Source organism: Puma concolor, chromosome C2 (assembly GCF_028749965.1).
Source record: "Puma concolor isolate L17-30 chromosome C2, mPumCon1.1.hap2, whole genome shotgun sequence".
Lineage (NCBI taxonomy): Eukaryota > Metazoa > Chordata > Mammalia > Carnivora > Felidae > Puma > Puma concolor.
In genome coordinates, this window is record NC_141675.1 from 95,583,050 (window position 1) to 95,603,264 (window position 20,215).

At 35.5% G+C, this 20,215-nt stretch overlaps 1 long non-coding RNA gene across 1 annotated transcript in view; it reads left to right on the top strand.

The window, feature by feature from the left end:
- Positions 1-12,810, top strand: part of LOC147577435 (uncharacterized) — a 260,510-nt gene extending 247,700 nt beyond the window's left edge. Inside the window, exon 3 of the long non-coding RNA XR_015255819.1 lies at positions 10,255-12,810. This is a non-coding gene — a long non-coding RNA (uncharacterized LOC147577435). The remainder of the gene's footprint in view (positions 1-10,254) is intronic.
- The last annotated feature ends 7,405 nt before the right edge of the window (positions 12,811-20,215 follow it).

Here is a 20,215-nt window from a genome sequence, read left to right on the forward strand (position 1 = left end):
TCATTATTTTTTGTGTAAGTTGTGAAGTTTAAGGTTTTGGTAGAGGTTCTTCCCCCTGCCCCACCTATGGGTATTCCATTGCTTTAGCCCTTTTAATTGAAAAGGCTGTCCTTCTTCCACTGAATTACTTTCACCTTAAAAAATAATTTGAGCATATTTCTGCGGGTCTATTTCTGGGTTTGCTTTGTGTTCAGTTGGTCTATGTGTCTATTCCTCCATGAATACCATACTGTCTTGAATATTATAGCTATATAATAAGCCTTAAATTGGTTAGGGTTATTTCTATTCCTAATTATTCTTTTACAAGCTTGTTTAAGCAATTCTATGATTTGTATCTTAAAGCAAGCTTGCTTATGTCTACAAAAATAACTTGCTGGTATTTTGATAAAAATCACATTAAACTTATAACTCATTTTCACCATGTAGAGACTTCTAATCCATGAACATGGCATATTTCTACATTTATTTAGGTCCTCTTTATTTCTTTCATCAACATTTCATAATTTTCAGCATACAAATCCTATGCATATTTTGTTAAGTGTATCCCTAAGTATTTAATTTTCTTTGGAAAAGTTACAGTTGGTTTTGTGTTTTTACTTAGTTCCTATATATGTTGAACTTGTATCCTATGACCTTACTAAACTCATTTATTAGTTCTAAGAGTTTTTGTGTACTCTTTGGGATTTTCTATGTAGACAGTCCTATCATCTGCAAATAGAGATAGTTTTATTCCTTCCTTTCCTATCTGTATGCCTGGTTAGAACTTCCAATTCTATGTTGAATAATATGGGTGAGAAAGGACATTGCAACTAACTAATGTATTTTAAAAGTGTATTGAAAAAATGGGATATATTCAGAGGAATAGAACTTGTCTTGGTCCAGCTCATCGGAGGAGCCTGTATTGTTTCATGTGTACAACCATAACAAATATTAAAGCCTATCTCCTAATATTTGCAAACTTAGTTTTGGAGAAAAACAGGTGTAACAGTTTTATGTTGCCACATGACCCTGGGCTGGATTTGAAAAAGCCTGCAAAGGAGAAGATTTGGGCTTAGAAAAAGAAAGAGCATTATAGTAGAAATGACTCTCAGGCATCCATGAAGGATACCTCATGAAGGTTTTGTTCTCATTTCTAAAGGTTTTCAGAGATAAGATCATCTTCTGTGAAGAAGGACTATGTAGAAATTGTTTCTCCTTGAGTCCCAGGTGGCCTCTGAGGACCTGTGCCATTCTCCATCTGGAACACTAGGAGTTTATGACTGTTCTACCTCTAAAAACACATTCAGTTAGTTGCATTTTCCTTTTATGTGGTTACTGAATCATACTTTTTTATGCAGTCATGACTGTGGGCACATAAAAAGTTCTCAGTTCATAAAGCTAATTAAGAATGGATGGTCATGGTGATGATAACACAAAAATCACATAGCATGGAGAAAACACAACCCTAAATAGGCTTGATGTGTAATAAGTACAGCAAGTCAACGTCAGCCACTTTTTGAATAAACTGCTTTTTTTCTCTCAATCACATGCCTGTTATTTTTCTCTATTCAGTCTTTGTATTTTCTCCCCAAAGCAATGTGAGTGATCTTTTGCACTATACACAGAGGATGCTGCCTTGGACTTGTATCTCATACTTTTAATTGCCTGCCTTGTATGATTTGGTTATGGAATTAACCAAAGTGGAATAAAAAGGAGGAAAAATAGAAGTGAAGTGTGAAGTCAGGACTAGAGTGAGCAAAGAAGTCACCCTGGGGTGCAAATGTAAGAAGGCACCCACTCACAAGCTCTTGCAAGTATTGTGTCAGCACATGAGAGTGAGTGCCTCCTTAAATGCTGAGCCCTGGGCACCTCGCTTGTCTCACCCGTGTCCAGGTCACAGACCTCTGATTTATCCTTAAGTAGAATAAGCAAACAGATATCAGTTCAGCAAGGAATAGCCCATCACTAGTTGATAGGACATTTTATTTCTAGTTTTATAAAACTGCACTGCACTTAAAGAAAAGGATTAATTTATGGGCGCCTGGGTAGCTCAGTTGGTTAAGTGTCTGACTTCAGCTCAGGTCATGATCTCACAGTTCGTGAGTTTAAGTCCCACGTCAGGGTCTGTGCTGACGGCTCAAAGCTGGAAACTGCTTCAGATTCTGTGTCTCCCTCTCTCTCTGCACCTTCCCCACTCATGTTCTGTCTCTCTCTCAAAGGTAAATAAACATTAAAAAAAAGAAAAGGATTAATTTGTAAAACATAATGTTCACATAACTTTATTTCCTCACAGTCATTCAATATATTGTACTTTGTCTTCTTTCGTGACTGAATTTACTACATTAGATGCTATAAATTCATAATTTTGTGGGTTAAAAAATTGAATATGGGCGATTTCATGTGGTCAGTTCAACTTTTTACTGTATGGTGTAGTGGAAAGAACATGAGCTAGAGGGTTATATCTATCTTTAAATTCTAGGTATATCATTTAGCAGCTATGGTTGCTGGAAAATTATTCACCTTTTTGTTTTTTTCATCTTTAAAATGAAATCATAATTACCCTTTAGGATTGTTTTGATTATTGAATGAGATTATTCTCTACTACATCTGAGTACCAAAGAAACTCCAGCGTCAGTCCAAAACAGTTATAGTTGTACAAGTATTAAGGCAAAATTATGGTGAGTATTCTGTGATAGTCAAGTTTGGAGATTGCAAAAGTTGTCTGACTATCAGATTCAGACACAGTTAGTCTAAGGTGGAGCTTGATTAACTATATTTAAAAAAAAATTTTAATGTTTATTTTGAGAGAGAAAGAGAGAGAAAGGCAGAGCGTGAGTAAGGGAGGGGCAGAGAGAGAGAGGGAGACACAGGATGTGAAGCACGCTCCAGGCTCCGAGCTGTCAGCACAGAGCCCAACGCTGGGCTCGAACTCAGAAACCATGAGATCATGACCTGAGCCTAAGTCGGATGCTTAACTGACTGAGCCACCCAGGCACCCTGATTAACTGTATTTTTAATGAGCTCCCCTGGTGATTGAGATATGCCACCACATTTGACACGGTGCACTAGATAGCAATAGAGTTCCCTTCTTTGTCTTATAATTGTATATCAGACCCTGATTTAAGCATTTTTTTCTTTTCTAATATAAACTCACGATTCCTTTACTCTATACAATTTCTTCCCAGAGAAGGCCCCAGGCTAACTTGATGTATGCTTTCCTCGTGTGCACAACGGAAACCTTTTGTTCTAGGATAGTTCTTTGAATCTGCCAGTTCTGCTGTGCATTTCTAGGAGAACAATTTTTTAATTAAAAAAAAGTCAAATGAGATTACTTACTTTTCTTCTTTAAAAGGCGTTGTTGTCAGTTTCCATTAAACCCCTTTCTTCTTTGCCTCTCTTTCTTTAAGATATTTGAGTTTAGCAACATCCTCTGTGTCAATTTCTGGATAAAAAAAGATGTTTCTTGGCCTGCTTCTATTGTCTGTGACTGTCATGGTAAAACAATCCATGCCAATAGCCCAGCCTGCTGGGCTGCCACTGATAAGAAACCCCCCCCCCTTTTCTTGGTCTGGCATCTTGTTCAGATACTATAGCAAAAGCTGTATTACTCTCTGGGGAGCAACTTGAGTGTCATGTCAGTGGCTAACAGCCAGCATTCTGCCCTGTGGAAGGGGGATCCTTGGGCACAATCCAGAATGTACTTAGTACAGTATTGTCCAGAGGATCTTTCCCCTGTATAGTTAAAACCTATATTTTTGACCTTCAATTCTGACAGCCTGAATTTTATTCCAGCAGATATAGCCATCTGGATTGAATCTAGCTCATTCTAGAAAAAGAGTCTCTCAAGAAAGTTGTTGGTACTTTAGAGCAAACATTAAAGATGAATTGGAGCTTCTACATGGGCTATTGCAGAAATATAACTTTCAAATAATTGAGGTTATTACAGTATTCCTATAATGTTGTCATTCAAACAATAGATGCTCAGCCACAGGGACATAGTGGAACCTCCCAAGTCATTCTAACATCCATCCGATTGGGAATCCTTTGCTCAGATTACCTGATAGATTGTCATCAAAGCCTGTGATGGAAAACTTCTATTGATTGGAAGCTCACTGCAACCCCTTCAGCTTTGAAGTTCTCTATTTTTCACAAAGTATTTCTAAATATTAAACAGCCTCTCTAATATCCAGCTATTCATTTTATTTATGCCCTAGAAAAGCACAGAGAACAGATTTGATTTTCCTTCTTTATGGAAGCTCTTCAAATATTTGGCAATACTTATATGTCCTGGTGTCTCCCCTTCTCCAATTAAAATGACCCCGATTTTCTTTTATATGTCATAGCGTTAAAACCCATGTAATTCTGGTCACTTTCTTTATAACTTATTTGACCCTTTCAGGTACTCAAATACATGAGTATGGTCTGATCAGGACAGACTACAGTGGGGTTACAATCTTTCTTATATTAGATGCTATACTTTGTTCATACATCCTCTTATCACATTAGTATTTTTGATAGTCTTATTACCCTTTTGCATCATAATAAATTTTCAGTTAACTGAAACCCTCTATAGTTTTTATATCTTCAGTCTTTCACATAAACTGATATTAATGCAATAATTTAAAGAAGTATGAAGGGAAAGGAAATTAAACTGTATTATACTTTACTCCTAGCTTTGTTACTACTTTATTTTGGGATCTTAGGCAAGTGTCTGGTTCTGTTTCTTCAACTGTAAAATGGAAATGTAGGATTAAATGATTTCTAGTTCTAATTTTGTATTATTCTAAGAAATTCTGTGTTTCTCCGGGCGCCTGGGTGGCTCAGTCGGTTGGGCAGCTGACTTCGGCTGAGGTCACGATCTCGCGGTCCGTGAGTTCGAGCCCCGCGTCGGGCTCTGTGCTGACAGCTCAGAGCCTGGAGCCTGTTTCAGATTCTGTGTCTCCCTCTCTCTGACCCTCCCCCATCCATGCTCTGTCTCTCTCTGTCTCAATAATAAATAAACGTTAAAAAAAATTTAAAAAAAAGAAATTCTGTGTTTCTCATATAATTGGTTGGTTTTTTTACCTAAAATGTAAGATTTTTCTCAAATTTTCAGTATTGCAGTAGTGTTTCCATTTATTATTATTTCTGTTGACATTACCTTTTAAAATGTAGATCCATAGATACACATTTATGGAATTCATTTATTCTCTGAGAGGTTCCTAAATGTGGAAGGGAATAAAATATCTTTCATCCAAAATGGAGTAAAGAGAAATCACTTGTGTTAGATAGGGTTTAATCAAGGAAGCATAGTACTATTCTGAGCGGTATGAAATAAAGGATATGAATGGACATGATTGTGGGTATTTCTGAAGGTGTTTATGGATGCCTATTTATGGGAGACCTCTGCATCGGAGACCGGATGGAAAACAAAAGCTAAACATGAAGTGGGGAAGAATGAGGGAAGACTAGAATTTGTGAAGATAAATTGGAACCCATGTAGACAAAATGGAATCCACATCTGTGTATCATCACCTCTAGCCTTGACGATGTGGATGACCAACAGAAGGAACTGGAACCCTCTCCAAGGAACTATACCTGCAACTGGCCTTGCCCTTGGAGAGACTGAGGAGAAGATGTGATGGAAGATAGAAGAACTGCAGGCCCAGCTGCTACCTCACACCAAGAAAGGGAACTAGCATATTTGCAACACATGGACACATGTTATAATGGTAACTGAGCCCTACCCAGTGTTCACATCACTGCCTTCTAAATCTCATGCAAGCTCCCTTGTGGTCAGTCCTAATTTAGAAACATACAAGGAAGAGAATCCTGAGAAATGTGCTTCCAGATTAGCCATGTTAACATGGAGAAAAATGCAGCAACAATACCATTTTCTGACTACTTTCCATAGTGTTTGAAGATCTAGAAAAAAATACATGTGGGCAACCCATAAAACACATGAAAACCAAAAGAACTGGCGTCAGTTGCTTTGAATACATAATGAAATGTAATCGTGTAATAACTAAAAAGTAAAAATAATATTTTTAATGTTGAGGCACATAAGGAAATAAGCTCTCCATTCAGTATAATAAAATGCAAAATGCATCAATAAATATAAAGAACTATATTTTAGGATAAGTGTGACTCATGCACTAAATACATTTGAAGTGTGTGTGTGTGTCTGTTTGTAGATAGGCGGGGTTGGTTTGGTTGTCTGATGACCTTATCCTTTGTCAAGAATTAACTTTATATAAGGAAGGGCCCTAGCAGTCTTCCTTCTTCTGAAGTTTCTGTTTACCCTTCCCTTCTTTCTCCGAGTGATTCTCTTTTCCCAGTTCCAGCCTTAACTTGAACACCTCCCCACTAGTGTTCATCCCAACAAAACTCTTGATTCATAGTTCACAATTTATTTGGTAAATGGCATTATTTTAATTTGTATTCATTATGATTTTTTTATGATAGAAAGTAGGGTTTGGTCTGCTATGGTCTGTCATTGTGGTTTCAAACAAAGAGGTGTACAATTGCAAGGCAACTTCATCCTGAATAGATATAATTACATGCAATGTTAAAAACAACACTCGTATTTTGAATACTCAGAGAATTATTTGGTTTATGAATGGTTCTAAATGCTTTGATTATATCTCTAAAAACACAGAAACTCAAGGTGTTCTGTTCCATTAAAGGTCAAGGTGGGGTTTAAAATAGTTTCTTCTAAATTTGATATGTTTCTCAGTCTTAGTTATTCTTCAGTTGCCTTCAAACAGCCCAATCAACCAAAACAAAAGAATTCTTTTAAACTCCACAAAATGTTCTGGGAATAATGTGGAAGAAGGAATAACATGTGCCATCTACTAGTGGCAAAGCACATCTCTTCTAAGAAACTAATGTTTGTGTTAAGTGCGTACCCGGAAATCTTACTTTGATGGCTTATCATCTGTGGTTTATTGCTAAGTTTTTCCACGACTGATTATACCACAGTGACTCCTGGAATAATAATTGTGATTGTCCTAGTGATTCCAAGACACCCCAGAACTTTCTGTTTATAGTAGGGCAAGATATTGAGCAAAAGAATTGCTTGCATTGCTGCTATGATAGATAACGATGGTTAAGATGGTTAAAAGGGGATTAAAAAGTTTAGGAGGCTATTAAGAGAAAGTTGAGGTTGGAAGATGGTGGTAAATGAGATTTAGATGCTGGTGACCTATTTAAGGCTTATGTAAATGTCTGGAATGTTGGCATTTACCTATGCAATATCTACTTAGAGTAGAAGTAAGCTTGTGCTTTGCAACACTTAACAAAACAACAACAACAACAACAACAAAATCAAGTCATTTCTGACGGCCAAATGTGTTAGAAAGTATTTCTATTTTCTTTTAAACCTCTGTCCTCTGAATAAACATTTAGGAGAAGAAAAAAACTGTCTCTACCCAATTAAGACCACTTAAATTTCTCCTATTAATTAAACATTAAAGTTTCCCTATAGTACAGCTAATTAATCCTTGAAATATGAAAATCACCATGAAGAAGACAGTTTATACTAATAATTTGCATAAATTCAAGCTTATGCTATGGTGATCAAGATAAGAGATACATGAAACTTAAATACCAGTGAGAGGAGGGTGAGAATGTGTATTTTCATATACCTTAGCACAAAATGATGAACAATCTACTGATTTTATTTTTTCTTTTAACTATTAAAATCCTTAACTTGTATGTGTCAACTTATCAATTTAAATGTAAAATTTAGTAGTTCTATAAATGTAATGATTGAAATCTTGAAGGAAATTATATTCAATATGAAGTCAAGCTCTATAGATTTTCAAAATGTTAAACACTTACCTAAGAATAATCACACATTAACTTAATTTTCACAAAGTTCCCTTTCTACTGTTTGTCAAATAACAAGGGAAAGAAGGTTAGGAACCACTCAGTCTCCACTTAGTGGTTTTCTTCATCAATGCTTGAGCCCAAAACTTGGAATGAGTGCTGGGGTAGGTTGCCAAGGTTCTGTCCATTAAGGGCCTTTTAGGACAGACAAATCATACTTTATGCATTTTCCTATTTTAAATACTGGTATTGTATAGGGGTGATCAGCCTAACACACACTTTGTGGGTAGTATTCAAAGGAGAAATATTTTACAAAGATTGAGTGGAAGATAAATATTAATTATATCCACTTGCCTTGGGGATGGTGCCGCTAGTTGCCAGGTCAATACCTCTCCTCGTTCACCTGTCAACACCGGTTCTTGAAAGCTGGTGATGGGACTGCTGCTCTGAGCTAACCAACTGAAAGATGATTTCTGGCTGTTGCAAAGTCTAGGAACTGGTAGCATTGCTCTCATGGCTCGTGTGATTTATCATGAGCAATCTGCAGATTTGAGGCACGGGTATGGCAAAACGTTAATCTGAAATTTCAGAGCTTAAAACCTAATTGTGGAAAGCAACACTGATGAGGTTAGTATAGAAAGCAACGTAAATTATATCTCACCTTCAAATCTACCCCAGCCAGCAAGAGTATTACTTACAATATTGTTCTCAGGATGGGGTGAAGATGTCAAAGAAGAGAAAACACCTGTGCCTAAAGATTTCCCATGAATTTTTAGCCACAGTTAGGTGTTTGTACCATTATGAGATATTATCTGCCAGCCTGTGGACCAGACCAGGATTATAATTAGTCCTTACTGTTTATATATAATTGGTTTATGAGAAATATGGACCTGTTTTGCCTTTAATATAGGCTCAGGAAAAATGCTGAATCCATCCCTTCCCTGTTTCAAAGTGTGCTTATAATCAGAGTGTGGGGGCCAACTAGGCAGGCAAGAGAGGAAACTGAGAGGGAAGAGCAAAAGTGATAGGCTCAGAGAATCTGGGTGAAGGAATCTTAAGGCTGACATGGTGAAAGCAACTAGAACAAAAAAGGTGGAGATGTAAAAAGTGAGGTCTGGGAATCATGTGGGAAGAGTTTAAGTAGAGTCTTTCCTTTGGTCAGAAACAATGAAGGCAGAGAGGATATAGGACAAAAGTAGATACAGTAACTGAGAATGTGAGTAGGTCTAAGAGGCCTCCATTGAGGCTTAAAGAGGCAATTTTAGGATAAGAACCATGCTGTGCCAATCCAAGGCATTTGTCCTGTCTCATATACAGAAAACCTCTAGAAAAAAAGAATAAATAAAATAATAGATTCAGAAGATGCTATCATTGCTAATAATGCTACCTACATCTGTATAATTCTTAATGGCTTTCAGAGTACTTTTATAAATTAGCTCATATGATTTTATGACCCCTGTGAGATATGTAGAACAGGTATCATTTTATTGATCTTATAGGTAAGGAAATTGAATGACAGTTTAGAAATCCTAATTGTCATACCCCAGCCTGCTAACATGTGAACTGGCACTCAGACCTCAGTTTTCTGATTAGGAATCTAGACCTGTTATTGGTAAATATATAAACACACACACACACACACACACACACACACACACACACACACACTAAAGTTTTGGGAAAGCTAAATACGTTTGATGATATATTTAGATTTTCAAAATGATATTATAGAGGATAATTATGTTTGGGTATTTGGTCTAGAGAAAATTTGGGTCTACACAATGTGATTTGGGCTTTTCCCACAGAGAGGTTGAAAGAGAAACAAAAGATTAAATAGGTCAACCTGGGAAACCAGTGAAGGAAGATTATAGTCAAGCAGGAGAGCACAAATGGTTGGAGAAGTTACCTTTTGTCTTGGGGTCTCAATCATTTGGAACCACATCCCATGATTAGGGTCCTTCAAAATCCCTAAACTCTTGGAAATGGAAATATCAGAACTGAAAAAGCTTGTTCCAAGAAATAAAGCATTGGGGTATCTATAGAACTTCTGAACACAATTCTGAACTGAGACTGTGTGACTCTTTCCAACCATGGCCAAAGGCAATGTAAGCTACTAGGTGAATATGGCAGGCTATCACTTAAGATCTAGTTTTCATATTTACTGTTTGTCACTTAAACATGTTAATAGTGAAGTTTACTTGTCTATATAAAGGCAGTGGTGCCATCTGCTTCATGGTGCATTTGGAAGATAAAATGATCCCATGTAAATAAAATGTATTTTGCAAGTATCGATTGTTAGAACTATCACCCCTATTGAGAAAAGAACCCCTTTGAAGTATTTCTCTTTAAAGACATCTGAAGTCATGCTTACAGTTTCTAGAACTGCATCACATTGAGGCAAGGACAGAAACTTCAGAAAACTTTTGTGTATAACACTATCAGCTCTTTATTTTTCCTTTTCTGTAGGCCTGCTGGATGGATTTTCTGAGCTGGACAAGATGACAGCCACTAGTGAGGTAGCAGCAGCAGCTGCTCGTGCAGCTGCAGAAAGTTGCTGACACAAGACTCAGTTGGGAAAGCACTGAATGGAATGCAGTAATTTGGTGGAGAAAGGCAAAGAGAAGGCTGAGCAGCGCACAGTGAAGAATGACTCAGAGACTTTTCCCTACCCAGAACTTTATTCTGCTGGAGTTCTCTTCAGCGTTTTTGTCATTGTAAATTGGAGGCTTGGAATCAGCAAGAGACAGAAAAGAGTCCCTGATGAACCTCCAGATGGAGGCGCTTTGTTTTAAAGAGAGTAGAAATAGAAAGAGAGGTGTACTAGCATACCGAAAAGAGGCAAAAAGAGTGGATGGGCGTCTGTAGACAAAAGAAGTTGTCTGCAGAGGGAGCAGCTCCACTCAGTAGCCCTCTGGGTGATCTTAAGAAATGTTTAAGAAAAAGAAAGGAAAAAAAAAAAGCACAGAGTCATAAGGAAACTTTGGAGGTAATGGATGTCTTTATTATATTAGATATTTTTACCTTGATTGTGATGATGGTATTATGTATGCATGCTTATTATGCCCAGACTCATCAAACTGTATATGTTAAATATTGCAGTTCTTTTTTTACACCAATTATACCTCAATAAAGCCAAGAAAGAAAGAGAGAAAGAAAGAAAATGCTTTTGTTCTATCTTGTTCACCTTCTTTGAGGAAGGGGCTAGAGCTCTAAGCCCTACAAAGTAAAAGAAAACTGACGTCAGGGCTGTCGGTTGAGCGCCTGACTCTTGGTTTCTGTTCAGGTCATGAACTCACGATTCCTGGGGTTGAGCCCCTCACTGGGCTCTGTGCTGACAGTGTGGAGCCAGCTTGGGATTATGTCTTTCCTTCTCTCTCTCTGCCCCTCCTGTGCATGTGTTCTTCCTCTCTCAATGCAAACATACTTAAAGAATTTAGTACTAAAAATACTCATGGTTTTCTTTTTTTTAATTTTTTAAGCTTTATTTATTTAAAAAAAATTTTTAATGTTTTTTATTTTTTGAAGGAGAGAGAGAGACAGAGCATGAGTAGGGGAGGAGCAGAGAGAGAGGGAGACACAGAATTTGAAGCAGGCTCCAGGCTCTGTGCCGTCAGCACAGAGCCTGAAGTGGAGCTCGAACCCACGAACCGTGAGATTACGACCTGAGCCAAAGTCAGACTCTCAACCTACCGAGCCACCCAGGCGCCGCTAAGTTTTATTTATTTTTCAGAGAGAGAGAGGGAGAGAGAGAGAGAGAAAGAGAGAATATGAGTGTGGGAGGAGCAGAGAGAGGGAGACACAGAATCCAAAGCAGGCTCCAGGCTCTGAGCTGTCAGCACAGAGCCCTATGCGGGGCTCAAACCCACAAACCGTGAGATCATGACCTGAGCTGAAGTCGGACACCTAACCGACTGAGCCACCCAGGTGCACCCAAAATACTCATGTTTTTCTAAACAGCTTTATTGACATATAATTTCCATGCAATAAGATTTACCTAACTAAACTACAGTTTTATGAGTTTATCGAATGTGTACAGTCATGTAAGCACCATAATAATCACAAAATAGAACATTCCATCATGACATAAAAGTTCCCATACAACCCTTTGCAGCCAATGCCTTCTTCTTGTTCCTGGTCCCTAGATAATAATGATTTGTTTCTATCACTACAGTTTGCCCTTTTTAAGGATTTCATATAAAAGGTAGAACACAACTTACAGTCTTTTGTGTTTATTTTTGAGAGAGAGAGAGTGAGCACGAGCAGCGAAGGGGAAGAGAAAGAGGGAGACACAGAATCCAAAGCAGGCTCTAGGCTCCAGGCTGTCAGCACAGAGCCCAACCTGGGGCTTGAACCCATCAATGGTGAGATCATGACCTGAGCCAAAGCCGGACGCTTAACCGACTGAACCACCCAGGAGCCCCCAGTCTTTTATTTTGAGATTTATCCAACGTGTTTTCTGGAACAGTTTTTTGTTTTTTGTTTTTTTTTTTATTGCTGAATAATAGTTTTTGTATGGATATACCACAATTATCCCTTCCCCAGATGATGGACATCTGTATTTTCCACTTTCTGGGTATTATGGGTAAAGCTCCTTTGAACACTCATTTAGTAGAGATTTGTGTTTTAATTTCTCTTGGGTTAGTATTTACAAAGAGGATTGTTACATCTTACAGAAGTGTATGTTTACAAGAAATTACAATTGGTTTTCAAAGTGGATATTCTGCTTGGATTCCCATCAGCAATGCATTGGTGCTCAAGTTCAATTTCTTGACGACATTTGGAATTAGTCCTTCTAATTTGAGCTATCATAGTGGCTACACAGTAGTCTCTCATTATGGCTGTTATTTGTATATACTCAATGAGGAATGATAAGGAGGATTAACATCCATATATCATATTTGATGAATTACCTGTTCAACCCTTTGGCCCATTCTTTACTTGATTTTGTGTTGCTGTGATTGAGTTATATGATGCTTTATATTCTAGATATAAACATTTAATAAAATATAATTTTTGCAAATATTTTCCTAGAATGTTTTGTGCCTTTTTATTTTCTCATCAGTGTCTTTTGAAAAACAGGAATTATTAAACTTAATGAAATATAATTTACTTCAATTTTATCGTTCATCCTTTTTTTGTCCGATCTAGGAAATCTTTGCCTATACCAAAGTCACAAATATTTTCTCCTATATTAACTTCTGTACGTTTTATACTTTTTGGCTCTCACATTTAGGTGTATGATTAATTTCAAATTGCCTTCTGTGTATGGTGTGAGGTCAGGTACAAATTTTATTTAATTATTTGGCATATAGATATTCAGTTGCTCCAGCATCATTTATTGAAAAGACCAAACTCTTCACAATGAAACACCTTGACACCTTTGCTGAAAATCAACCAACCGTATATGTGTGTCTATTTCTGGACTCTTTTCTCCACCATATACCTGTATATCTATATGTATGCGAATACAACACTGCCTTGACACTGTGCTTTTTACTAATGTTGATATATATGTGTTCTCCAATTTTGTTCTTCTCAAAATAATTTTGATTACTCCAGGTCCTAAGCATTTCCACACAGATTTTAAAATCAGGCAGTCAGTTTATTTAAATGACCTATTGGAATTCTGTTTTAGATTGTTTTTCATCTATAGGTAAGTTTGGGGAGAATTGACAATAATCATATTACTGAACATGATATATCTATCTCATTGGTTAGATCCTCTTTATCTGTAGCTTTAAGCAAATAGATCTTGCACATATCTTGTTAATTTTATCACCAAATATTTCATAATTTTGATGCTATTGTGAATGAAGTAAAAAATTTTAAGTCAATTTATAATTGTTATTAGTGTATAGAAATTTAATTGATTTTAGTAGATTGACTTTACACATGCAAATTTCATGTATCTATTAATTTTATAAGTTTTTGAAGACTTTGGGGAAGACTGTCTACATTTGTCTGGACATAGATATCTTGGCTTCTTTCTTTCCAAACTCCATGTTATCTAGCTTTATTTCTTGCCTTTTAACACTGGATTGGACCTGGAATACAATGTTGGATACTAGTTGCCTTGTTAGTGATCGTAGGGGGAAAGCATTCAAATTTTTACCATTAAGAATGGTGTTAGTTGTAGGTGTTTTACTTTTATTATTTTTAATGTTTTATTTATTTTTGAGAGAGAGAAAAAGAGAGAGAACACACGTGGGGGAGGGACAGAGAGAGAGGGAGACACAGAATTCAAAGTAGGCTCCGGGCTTTAGCTGACAGCTCAGACACAGGGCTTGAACCCATGAACCATGAGATCATGACCTGAGCCAAAGTTGTCTTAACCAACTGAGCCACCCAGGTACCCCAGTTGTAGGTTTTTTATGGCTATTCTTTATGAAATTGTCACTCCTGATATGCTGAGAGCTATTTTTTTTCTGCTGATATTTTCATGAATAGTTATACATATATTGAGATTATCATGTAACTTTTCTCTTTTATTCTTTAATATTGAGAACACACTTTTGTATTTTTAAATATTTTTTTAATATTAAAGCAACCTGGCATGCATGAGATAGACTCCACTTGGTCATGGCATATTATCCTTTTTATATATTGCTAAATTTGATATGCTAAAGATACATTTTCCTATCTTTGATTATGAAGGATATTAGTTTGTAGGTGTTTTGTAACTTTGCTTTATTGTTTTTGGTATCAGGACGATGCTAGACTCTTAAATGAGTTGGGAAGTAACCTATTTTCTAGAAACATTTGTATAAAATTGGCATTATGTCTACCTTCAAAGTTTTGTGAACTCATCAGCAAAGCCATCTGAGTCTGGAGTTTTCTTTGTGGCAAGGTTGTGAACTAGAAATTAACTTTCTTTCAAATTATCAGACTATTTAGGTTATTCTTTTTAAAAATTTTATTTAAACATTAAAAAAAAACAAAAATAAAAACAGTTTACCCACTTTCCCACCCCTCTACTCCATGCCTTTGGAAACTGCCTACCTGTCCTCTACATCTATGAGCTTGTTTTTATTTTTTGTTTTCTTTTTTTTTTTTTTTTTTTTTTTGTTTTAGATTCCATATTTAAGAGAGATTATATGGTATGGGTCTTTTTCTGTCCGACTCATTTCATTTAGCATAATGCCCTCAAGTTTCATCCATTTTGTCACGGATGGCAAGATTTCATTATTTTTTATGACTGAGTAATATTTCACCGTGTATGTGTGTGTGTGTGTGTGTGTGTGTGTGTGTGTATACCATAATTTTATTATGCATTCATCCATTTGTGGACACTTAGGTTTTTTCCATGTCTTGACTATTGTAAATAATGCTGCAGTGAATATGGGGGTGCATACATCTTTTCAAGTTAATGTTTTTATTTTCTTTAGATGAAATCCAGAAGTAGAACTTCTGGGTTATATGGTAATGTATATTTTGTGAATTTTTGGAAAGAGGTCAATACTGTTTTCTATAGTGGCTGTACCAATTACATTCCCATGAACACTACACAAGTTTTCCCTTTTCTCCACATTCTTACCAACACTTGCTATTTCTTGTATTTTGAGAATAGCCATTCTATTATATAACATTCTACCACAATGAGGTGATATCTCATTGTGGTTTTCATTTGCCTTTCTGTAACGATCAGTGATGTTAAGCATCTTTTCATGTACTTGTTGGCCAGCTGTATGTCTTTGGGAAAATGTTTATTCAGATTCTTCTGAATTTTTAATACAATTCTTTGAGTTCTTTTTTTCTATTGACTTGTATGAGTTATTTATTTTGTATGTTACCCCTTATCAAATATATGGTTTATGAATATTTTATCCCATTCAGTAGGTTGTCTTTTTATTTTGTTGTTTCCTATGCTGTACAAAGACTTTTATGTTTTTAATATGAAACACATTGTCAAGTTGGTTTCCATACAACACCCAGTGCTCATCCCAACAGGTGCCAAAGACTTTTAATTTGATACAGTTACACTTGTTTATTTTTTGCCTTTGTTGCATTTACTTTTGGTGTCAGACTAAGAATATCATTGCCAAGACTTATGTCAAGGACCTTACTTCCTATGTTTTCTTCTAGGAATTTTATGGTTTCAGGTGTTATGTCAAGTCTGTAATCCATTTTGAGTTAATTTTTGTGTATGGTGTAAGAAAGTGGTCCAGTTTCATTCTTTTGCATGTGGTTGTCCAATTTTCTCTGTGCCATTTATTGAAGAGACTACCCTTTCTCTATTGCATGATCTTGGCTCCTCTGTCATGAATTAATTGGCCATATGTGTATGTGTGGGTTTATTTTAGTCCATTTATTTCATGTATCTATGTGTCTGTTTTTATGCCAATACCATACTCTTTTAATTACTATAACTTTGTAGTATAATTTGAAACCTTCAGCTTTGTTCTTCTTTCTCAAGATTGCTTTGGCTATTCAGTCTTTTGTGGTTTCCTACAAATTTTAGGATTGTCTGTTCTATATCTGTGAAAAATGCCATTGGAATTTTGATAGGGGTTGCATTTAATCTGTATATTTCTTTGAGTAGTATGGACATTTTAACAATATTAATTCTTATAATCCATGAGAATGGAATGTCTTTCCATGTTATTTGCTTTCCATAATTTCTTTCAGTTTTTAATATACAATCTTTTAGTTTTTAATATACAGGTATATACAAGTATTTCACCTCCTTGGTTAGATTTATTCCTGGGTATTTTATTCTTTTTGATGCAATTGTGAGATTCTCTTAAATTATTAATAATTCTTAATTTCCCTTTCTAATAGTTTATTATTACTCTCCAGAACCACAACAGATCTTTGAGTACTGATTTTGTATCCTTCAACTTTACTGAATTTATTAGTTTTAACAGTTTTTTTTATGGAGTCTTTAGGGTTTTCTGTATATAATATCATGTCAACTGAAAATAGTGACGTTTTTACTTCTTCCTTTCCAATTTGGATGCCTTTTATTTCTTTTTCTTGTTGAATTGTTCTGTCTAGAATTAAAGTACTATGTTGAATAAAAGTGGTGAGGGTGAACATCCTTGTCTTGTTCCTGATCTTTGAGGAAAAGCTTTCAGCCTGTCACCAGAATACGATGTTAGGTGTGGGATTGTAATATATGGTGGTTGTTGTGTTGAGGCAAGTTCCTTCTGTGTCAACTTTGTTGAGATTTTTTATTGTAAATGCATGTTTATTTTGTCAAATGATTTTTCTGCATCTGTTAAGATGATCATATGATTTTTATCCTTCATTTTGTTAATGTAGTGTATCACATTGACTGATTGGTAGTTGCTGAACCATCCTTCATCTGCTGAATAAGTCCTACTTGATCATGGTGTATGATCCTCTTCATGTATCATTAAATTTGGTTTGCTAATATTTTGTTGAGGATTTTGGCACTATATTCATCAGGGATACTGACATGTGATTTTCTTTTCTTGTGGCATCCTTGTTTGGCATCAGGGTAATGGTTGACCTTAAAATGAGTTTGGAAAAGTCTCCATTTCCACTATTTTTTGAAAGGGTTTGAGAGGATTTGTGTTTGTTCTTATTTAAATGTTTGGTAGAATTTACCAGTGAAGCCAGTCCTAGACTTTTGTTTATTGGGAGGTTTTTGATTGCTAAATAAATCTCCTTACTAATAATTGATCTGTTCAGATTTTCTATTTCAGTGATTCAGTCTTGATAGTTTCTGTGTTTTTCTCTATTTTTTTCTATTTTATTAATTTTTTCCATCATCTTTAAGATTTTCTTTTTTTACTTACTTTGTATTTACATTGCCCCTCCTAGGTTTGAAGATAGAAGCATAGATCATTCATTTGAGACCACTATTATTTTTCCATTATAAATCTTTAATCCTAGAAGTTTTACTGTAAGCACTACTGTAGCAGCATCACAAACATTTTTGTAAGATATACTTTCAATTTTTCAGATACAAAGATTTTTCTGACTTCCCTTGTGATATCTTCCTTTTTCTTATGTCATTAGAGGCATGTAATTTAATATCCAAAAGTTTGGGAATTTTACAGATCTTCTTGTTATGAATTTCTAATTTAGTTTCATTCTGGAGAAAGAATACACTTCAGATTATTTCAGTTCTGTTAAGTATATTAAGACTTGTTTTATGGACAGAATTTATGTTAGTGATTTTTTCATGTGTACTTGAAAAATAGTGTATTCTGCTGCTGTGAGTATAATGTTCTTTAAATGTTAGATAAGCTGGTTGATAGCAGTGTTCAAACATTCTGTACCCTTATTATTTTTATCTACTTTTTCTATTAAATGTTGAGAGAGCAATGTTGAAATTCCAACTATAATTGTGAATTTGTTTCATTCTCCTTTCACTTTTATAATTTCTGTGTGTCTTTTCTTCAGGCATTTTGAAGCTCTATTATTAGGCATATACAAAGAATTATAATGGCTTTTTGGTGAATTTGTCCTTTTATCATTATAAAATATTCCTCTTTATCTCTGGTAATATCTATTGTTTTTAATTTACTTTGTCTAATATTAATATGCCATTCCAGGTTTACTATATTTTAATTTAGGCTTATAGAAGTATAATTTACCCACAATAAAATTTAACCTTTAATTTACAGTTTTATAAGTTTTGAAAAATGTAGACATTTGTGTAACCAGCAACATAATCAAGATAAACATTTCCATCATCACAAAAATTCCCTTGGGCTCCTTTGAAGTCAGTCCCCTCCCTCCATCTTTTGCCCCTGCAAACCATTCATCTACTTCCTATTTCTACAGATTTGCATTTTCCAGAGTTCAACATAAATGGAATTAAACGGTAAGTAGTCTTTTGTGCTGGTAATATTAGTAATTTGCTCCTTTTTATTGCTGAGTAATACTCTATCACATTGATGTGCTGTTGTTTGTTTATCCATTCTCTAGTTGATGGATATTTGGATTTTTCCAATTTAGAGCTATTTAAAATAAGCTATATAAGCATTCATGTACAGGTCTTACAGTACACATTTTCATAAAGTTCTAGGCTTTAGGTTGTAAAAAACAGGAATCTTCACAAAACTCACAAGAATAACAGATTGAGATGGACAGAGAATTGAAACATGGTGTAAGTAATCTGAAGACATCTTCAGTGAATCAGAACCTAGAATAAGTTCTACCTTCTGTGAACACAATCCAATAGTGGCTGATTTAACTTAAAAAATAGTTTAATAAAATCATGTAGGGCAGCTACCAGGATTTGGGGAAGGCTAGATAAAGAGGTGCCAGATGAGTTTCTGGGAACAATAATAAACCAAACCAATTGAAGAATGGGCATTAATATAAAAATGCTGAGTTCTGTTACCTCATGAAGCTCTTAGGACATTACTGTCATAATGACATTAATGTCACTTTTATTCCAGGAACTAAACATTACAAATATTGCCAAACTGAAGGTCACATATCTCTGCCGCATTTGCAAGCAAAATAAATTCCCCTCAACCCACTCTCTACAACCAAGTGCTTACTTTCTCAAGCTGTTCACTTCTGTCTTAAGGTTAAGCCTGATGCTTAACCATCTGCCTGTGCTTTAACATCAAAGGAAGCAGGTGAGGTCAGTTCTCCAGGTCCTGTTTTGGAGAGGAATAACTTGTAATATTAGAAGTTCTTCCAATGTATTAATATTTTATAAAACATTATGATCAGCCTGAAATTATGGAAAATATCTATTGTATTCTCTTTGGCATTTTTTGTTTATTTATTTATTTTTTTAATATTTTTATTTTTGAAGGAGAGAGACAGAGCATGAGTGGGGGAGGGGCAGAGAGAGAGGGAGACACAGAATCTGAAGCAGGCTCTAGGCTCCAAGCTGTCAGCACAGAGCCCGATGTGGGGCTCGAACCCACAAACCGTGAGATCATGACCTGAGCCGAAGCCGGACGCTCAACCGACTGAGCCACCCAGGCATCCCTGGTATTTTTTGTTTAAATAAGATATGGGTTCAAGATAGGGTTCATACTAATAGTGAAAGGAATTTTTTAAAAGTGCAAGTTAGTAACCACAGAACTGGTCTTAACAAATTTGGAGTGATGGGGGAAAAAAGGACATAAACCAGAGGAAAACAGGTAACTCTTTTGAAGACAGGAACTGTTATTTGTTTTGTTTTTTGTTTGTCTTTTTTACCATTATTTTATTAAGCTCCATAAACTTAGTACCTGACACATTATAGGTATTCATTTGGCACGTGGAAAGAAAAATGCACCTAAATGGAATTTCCATTTAGTTCCACAATTTCTAATTGTGAAAAATAAGTGCTAATGGAAAAGAGTTTATGTTATAAAAAGAGCTCTTACTTTGTAAAATGAATTTTATATTTAAATAAATTTTTTCTCAGTTAAATGATATTTAAAATGTTTTTATTTAAAACTATTATTTACACATGAAACTTCCAGATATAATTATTCCTTGCATAATG